Source organism: Hemicordylus capensis, chromosome 7 (genome assembly GCF_027244095.1).
Source record: "Hemicordylus capensis ecotype Gifberg chromosome 7, rHemCap1.1.pri, whole genome shotgun sequence".
NCBI lineage: Eukaryota > Metazoa > Chordata > Lepidosauria > Squamata > Cordylidae > Hemicordylus > Hemicordylus capensis.
Window position 1 is genome coordinate 27,359,523 of NC_069663.1, and position 6,712 is coordinate 27,366,234.

General features: G+C 50.3%; 1 protein-coding gene across 1 annotated transcript in view; it reads right to left on the bottom strand.

Annotated features, from left to right (window-relative positions):
* Positions 1-3,069, bottom strand: part of SLC1A5 (solute carrier family 1 member 5) — a 38,852-nt gene extending 35,783 nt beyond the window's left edge. Inside the window, exon 1 of the mRNA XM_053267822.1 lies at positions 2,877-3,069. The gene's annotated coding sequence lies outside the window, so the exon portion shown is untranslated. The remainder of the gene's footprint in view (positions 1-2,876) is intronic.
* Positions 3,070-6,712: the final 3,643 nt, after the last annotated feature.

The following is a 6,712-nucleotide window of genomic DNA, read 5'->3' on the forward strand; positions in this document are numbered from 1 at the left end:
TAGACTGGTGGCCGTCACCACATCCCACGGCAGCGAATTCCATCGTTTCCACTACATGTTTTGCAAAGAAGTGCTTCTTTTTGTCCGTCTTGAGTCTCCCGGCATTTCCAGCAGCTTCCTTGAGTCCCTGCTACGCTTTCAGTGCTTAGGTTTCCCATCTCCTTTGAGAATGCTCTGCTCCTTCATCGTTTGTGTTGGGGGCAGTTGTGGTTACTCAGTGGCAAGGGAAGGGCACCCTCTACATGCTCAGAGGCACCCTTATTTTGTAGGACAACTCCTCCACGTTTCCCCGGGTTAAAAACAAGCACCGGGACCCTGTTGCTGAGCCCTGGAGATGTCTTCCCCCCCTCCCCCCCTGATCACTTCCCTCTCTATTAGGAGGGTCCATACACTTGGTCAGCTCATAACTTCTCAAAGTGGAGTGTCGGACTAGGACCAGGGAGACCTGAATTCAAACCCCCATTCATCCATGAAACCCACTGGGTGACTCTAGGCCAGTCACTTCTCTCTCAGCCTAACCCACCTCACAGGGTTGTTGTGAGAAACACAACCATGAACACTGCTCTAGGCTCTTTAGAGGACGAGTGGGATATAAATGTCCCCCTGCTAAGTGATCGAAGAGGCACCTTTTAAAAGGGGCGATTATCTTTATTTAAGCAGGAGGAGATCCACTGGCCCTATCCATCCCCAGCACAGCATCCCTCCAGTGGCTATTGCTGGTGGAGTCTGTCTTATATTTCTATCTATGTAAACTGCTTTGGGAACATTTGTTGAAAAGCGGTATACACATTTTCATCGTCGTAAGTGTAAAACAACAATAGACACTTGTCTGCCTGGGGCAAGGAACAATCCCGCCCCAGCTGATCCGAACTAGTACAGGGAAGGCTCTCCTCACAGCCTCTGTAGGCATGGATTGCAGCATCAATCCAAGGTTGTCCACAGACCTTGGCCAGACCATGCAGATGACCCAGAGTGTGGCAAGAGCATAACTGACCCAAGCAACATCTTACCAAGACCAAGCTGCCAGGAAGCAAGGAGTATCATCCTCCACCTTGAATTACACATAAGGTGCCCTGGTAGAGTTGCCTTAAGTGGCACAGCGGGGAAATGCTTGACTAACAAGCAGAAGGTTGCCGGTTCAAATCCCTGCTGGTGCTATGTCGGGCAGCAGTGACTGAAAGGCATAATCTCATACTGTGTGGGAGGAGGCAATGGTAAACCCCTCCTGTATTCTACCCAAGACAACCATAGGGCTCTCTGGGTGCCAGGAGTCAAAATCAACCTGACAGCTAACTTTACCTTTTACCCTGGAAGTTCATCTTTCACTGGGTCTAAAATGGGCACCAAAGGCTGCCCCCTGGTGGCCAGTGGGCAACCCTACGAAGCCACTCTGTGGGATGCTTTTGCAGGTCACCAGCAGCCCAAGCCAGACCACTGGCTCCGGGCCATCCGTGGCTCAGGGCAGCAGCGTTTTAGAGCCGCCTTTGGCCTGGATGCAGTAAGGAGGTGATAACATAAAGGCAGGTAAGGATGCAATTTGCGAGGCAGACGGCCTCTGAGGAGTCATCAGGGCCAATCTGCAACCTCGTGGCCCATAAACATGGCTTTAAAAGAAAGTAAGAGGTCCAGCTGGGTCATCCTGACCTTGGAGAGTTCTAGGATTGCCGAGGCATAACTCCAGCCTTGCAGCTGGCAGGGTGCATGACCGGGAGTTCCTCTGCGCTGGCAGGCAGGAGGAGGGTTCTGCGATTGGGGCGGGAGGTAGGTGTCCTGACTGTGGGTGCAATACTCTGCAGTAAGTGTGTCCCACCAAGAACTCCAGGCTGGGCCTTGGCAATTCCCCACCTTGACTAGTGCAACCTTCTCTGCTCTGGACGAACGTTGCCACACCGTGGCCCCTTCATCTCTGCCCGACCCTCTGCTGCCAGAACCATGTTTGCATCTTGTCACTCCTCTCTCCAAGAGGAGAGCTGGTCTGGTGGTAGCAAGCATGACTTCTCCCCTTAGCTAAGCAGGGTCCACCCTGGTTGCATTTGAATGGGAGACTTGATGTGTGAGCACTGGAAGATATTTTTATTTATTTATTATACTTCTATACCACCCAAAACTTGCATCTCTTCAAGATATTCCCCTTAAAAGATAGAGCCACTCTGGGAAGAGCAGGTTCCAAGTTCCCTCCTCCCTGGCAGCATCTCCAAGAGAGGGCTGAGATTCCTGCCTGCAACCTTGGAGAAGCCGCTGCCAGTCTGTGCAGACAATCCTGAGCTAGATAGACCAATGGTCTGACTCAGTATATAGCAGCTTCCTATGTTCGTAAATCAGGGGCGGCTGAGACCAGACTATCCTTTATAGACACAGAAGAGGAAAAATGGTGGGGGGGAGGCAGAATTGTGTGTGGGGTGGAGGTGGGGAAAGAGACTCAATCCATTTCCTTGGGTGGGGGGGGAAGGAGTTCCACATTGGGGGAGGATGCCCTGCCCATCCACCACCCCAGCCCCAGGAAGAGTGCGGGGCCTGAGGAGGAGCAGGAGAGCTGGCCTTGTGGTCTCCCGCATGAACTGCCCCCTGTGCTAAGCAGGGCCCACCCTGGTCTGCATTTGCATGGGAGACTCCACGTGACCGCTGCAGGGCCTTCCCCTCGGGGGCGGGGCGCCAGAGGGAGGCCGCCAGGGTGAGTGGCTCCTCTCTCGCTCTAAGCCCCCCGCCCCGCCTACAGGCTGGCCGTCCGTCAGGTAAAGCCGCGCGGCCTGTACCTGACAAGCAGGCAGCGCAGCAAGCAGGCGGGTGCTGTGGGGAGAGCGAGGGAGGAGCCACCCCCTCCGTCTGGGGGGCGCCGGTATCTCGATGCGGGGCTGAGCGACCCCTCCCCTCCCTATCTTGAACTCGGCGAGGGTGAGGCCTCGGGCGTAGCGCTTCTGGCTCCGGAAGGAGTTGAGGCTGCTGCTGATGTACACGGCCACCACCGCGGGGGTCCCGGACACGCTCATCGCCACCCGACCCAAGGCAGCAGCCACCGCCTCGCCTCGCCTCGCCTCAGACGCTCCTCACGGGCCGTCTCCCCCCGCCCAGCCAATCTGCCGCCGGCCCTCCCCCGCTAGCCAATGACCTCGCGTCCCGCCTGGCTTCCCCCCGCCTCCGTTACCCTTTTCACCAATCGCATCGAAGTCCAGACTGCAAAATAAATGCGCACGCCAAGCTTGATTCGCTGGGGGGAGGGGTTGGTTTTCGTTTCCTCTGTGAAGCTTTCGCGGGAACGTAACCAATAGGAAGCCGGGATGCGTCTGAGAGTCAGGCGCCTCGGCCAATGGGCGAAGGCGATGTTAAGTGGGGAGAGAAGGGTTGAAGCTGGACTTAAAGGAGGGCCAGGCTGGTAGCAGAGGAGGTGTGAGCGCTTTGTGCAGTCTCTGGCAAAGGTGGCCCTCTCCAGTTGTTGCTGGACTACAACTCCCATCATGACCCAGCCTTTGTGGTTAGGGATGATGGGAGTTGCAGTCCATCAACATCTGGAGAGGGCCACATTTGCCCAGCCCTGCTTTACCAGATGGCCAATGGCATGCTGAGGTGTGCAGGGAAGCACTCTCTCTTACCAGGCACTTAGTATGGAGGGTCTGTCATGGCGCAGAAGAGCACACGCATAATTATTATTATTTGTTGTTGTTCCTTTGGTGGGGCAGGGCCAGATTATGACATGGTGAGGCCCTAAACTATGTCAGGCTTAAAAAGCTTACAAAAATATTATTCTGACAAATAAGGGTGACCAAAGCAACTTTTTTTTTTTTTAAGGAACAGAGGAACCTGCCATATACTGAGTCAGACCATATGTCCATCTTGCTCAGTATTGTCTTCACAGACTGGCAGCAGCTTCTCCAAGCTTGCAGGCAGGAATCTCTCTCAGCCCTATCTTGGAGATTTGGCATCGTACTGTATGCTTTGGTAGTTTGTTGGTTCAATTAAAAAAATCTTGTCCTAAAAAATCTTGTCCTGTCTTGGAGATGCCACTAGGGAGGGAACTGGGAATCTTAGCTCCATCCCCTGAGGGGAATCTGTTACAATGTCTTCCATTCAAATGCAAGCAGGGCGGAACCTGCTTAGCTAAGGGGACAAGTCATGCTTGCTACCACAAGACCACGGCAAAGATGTAATGAAAACTGTTCTTGTAAGATTATTAGTTTATCTTGCAGTAAGCATATGTGCATTAGAAATACCTTCCAGAGAAAATACAGAACTTGAAATGTAGTCTGTTCGTTTGTATTCAGAAGCCCCTCATAACAGGAGGCCTTAAACTGTAGCTTGCTTAGCTTGTGCCTAAATCTGGCACTTGGCAGGAGTTCCCAAACACGGATCCCCAGCTGCAGTTGGGCTACAATCCCATCATTCCCAGGTACAATGAATAAATTGTGTGTGTGTGTGTGTGTGAGATGGGAGGTGTAATCCAACAACTGCTGGAGCAACCCGGCTTGCCCACTGCAGACAAATGCCATTGTTAGTCTTCAAGAAGGCCCAAGGCTCTCTGCGGCTTTTAACACTAGGGAGAGATAAAGCTCTGCAAATGCGATTAGAGACACCTCTTAATTGCATTTCAGGTGACGGAAGTGTGGACTTCTGCATGGGTGGATTCTGGTTTCCTCTGGAAGAGAGATTAATGGATTAGCCCTTATATGGATAATTGGGTGCTGCTGACACACACACTTACTGGGTTTTGTAATATTTGCTTTATTCACAAATATGCAAGCAAATATGCAAATATATACCACAGCACACTCTTGCAATCAGCAACAGGTTACAACCATTCCCAGGTCCCATGTTATTGTTATTATTATTATTAACATTTTATATCCCCGCTCTGCCTCCGAGGAGCCCAGAGCAGTGTACTACATACTTAAGTTCCTCCTCACAACAACCCTGTGAAGTAGGTTAGGCTGAGAGAGAAGTGACTGGCCCCGAGTCAGCCAGCAAGTCTCATGGCTGAATGGGGATTTGAACTCCGGTCTCCCCAGTCCTAGTCCAGCACTTTAACCACTACACCATGCTGGCTCCTTGTTCCATCCCCGGCATCTCCAGGTAGGGCTGGGAAAGACTTTTGCCAGAAACTTGTGCTGCAGGGAGACATGATAGAGGTCTATAAAACCATGCATGGTGTGGAGAAAGTGGATAGAGAGAAATTCTTCTCCCTCTCACATCACACTAGAACCAGGGGTCATCCCATGAAAATGATTGCAGGGTAATTTAGGACCAGCAAATGGAAGTACTTTTTCACAGAATGCATAATCAACTTGTGGAATTCTCTGCCACAAGATATGGTGACAGCCAACAACTTGGAAGGCTTTAAGAGGGGTTTGGATAACTTCATTGAGGAGAGGTCTATCATCGGCTACCAGTCGGAGGCCTCTGAGTATCAGTTGTAGGGAGTAACAGCAGGAGGGAGGGCTTGTCCTCAACTCCTGCCAGTAGGCTTCCAGTGGCATCTTGTGGGCCACTGTGTGAAACAGGATGCTGGACTAGATGGGCTTCCTTGGGCCTGATCCAGCAGGGCTGTTCAGGGGCGTAACTATAATAGGGCAAGGGGAGACAGTTGTCTAGGGATCCACTGCCTTGGGGGCCCCCCTGAGGCAAGTCACATGACTGACTCCCCCAGCCATGCACCCATCCGGGCTTCCTTCAGTTGTATTCATCCTCCAAAATTGATGTGAGTGTTAAGACCTGGAGCTACCAGAACAGCAGGTCTTTCTCTAGTACCATTAAATGACTTGCATCGTCCACAATTTACAAAACCTTTAAAAAAATAATTTAGGATCATGTTCTATTGTGGCACATACAGAGGCGTATCTAGGGAAAATAGCACCTAGGGCAAGCACTGAAAGTATGCCCCCTGTCCAAACATCTGACACCCATCTTTCAGATAACTTTACCATAATATCAGCTCAAAAATACAAGTCAAGCTCGTTAATCTTTTAATATTTCAAATACTATTTAGCAGTGGGTGTAGCCAGACCAAAAAATGCTGGAAAACTATGAATGTCAGTATGCTGGGGCTCATGAAATACCCAAATACTATGTGGAGGTGTACTTGGAAAACTAAACAGAAGTGCCTGTCTAATTCTCTACTATGCATTGTAGCATAGCTATTACATAAGTTTTTAAAATCAATGGAGAATTTGACTTTTCCCAGATACTCTGGAAATAATTAAAGGATATGCAGAGTAAACTGTGTCTCTGCTTGGAATATATTCTAGTATTTCAGAAAGACAGTTAAAATGAGAGAAATAAACTCCCAGTGGGCCTTAATACTAAGGATTTCACACTGATTCAAAGACAAACTCACCATTAATAGCCATATTATTAAGACATCACATTTAACTCACTTATCACAAGAAGCAAAGTAAGAGCAAATGAATACAATCCTAGCTCATAGGCTTCAGCTCAGTATTCACAAGCCCTGATTCTCTATACATAGTGCCAAACTAAATACAGTGATATATAGATATAGATATAGATATAGATATAGGTGTGTGTGTGTGTGTGTGTATAAAACCTGTAGCCCCTTTGGGGGGGGGCTTCCTAAAGGCCATGTGTGTGGGGGGGTCTGCAAAGGTTCCCCCTCCCCCCGCTGGCTTCTAGGGCAGGGATGGGGAACCTTGGCACTTCTGCAGATGTTGGCCTACAATTCCCATAATCCCTAGCTATTGGCCTCTGTGGCTGGGGATTATGGGAG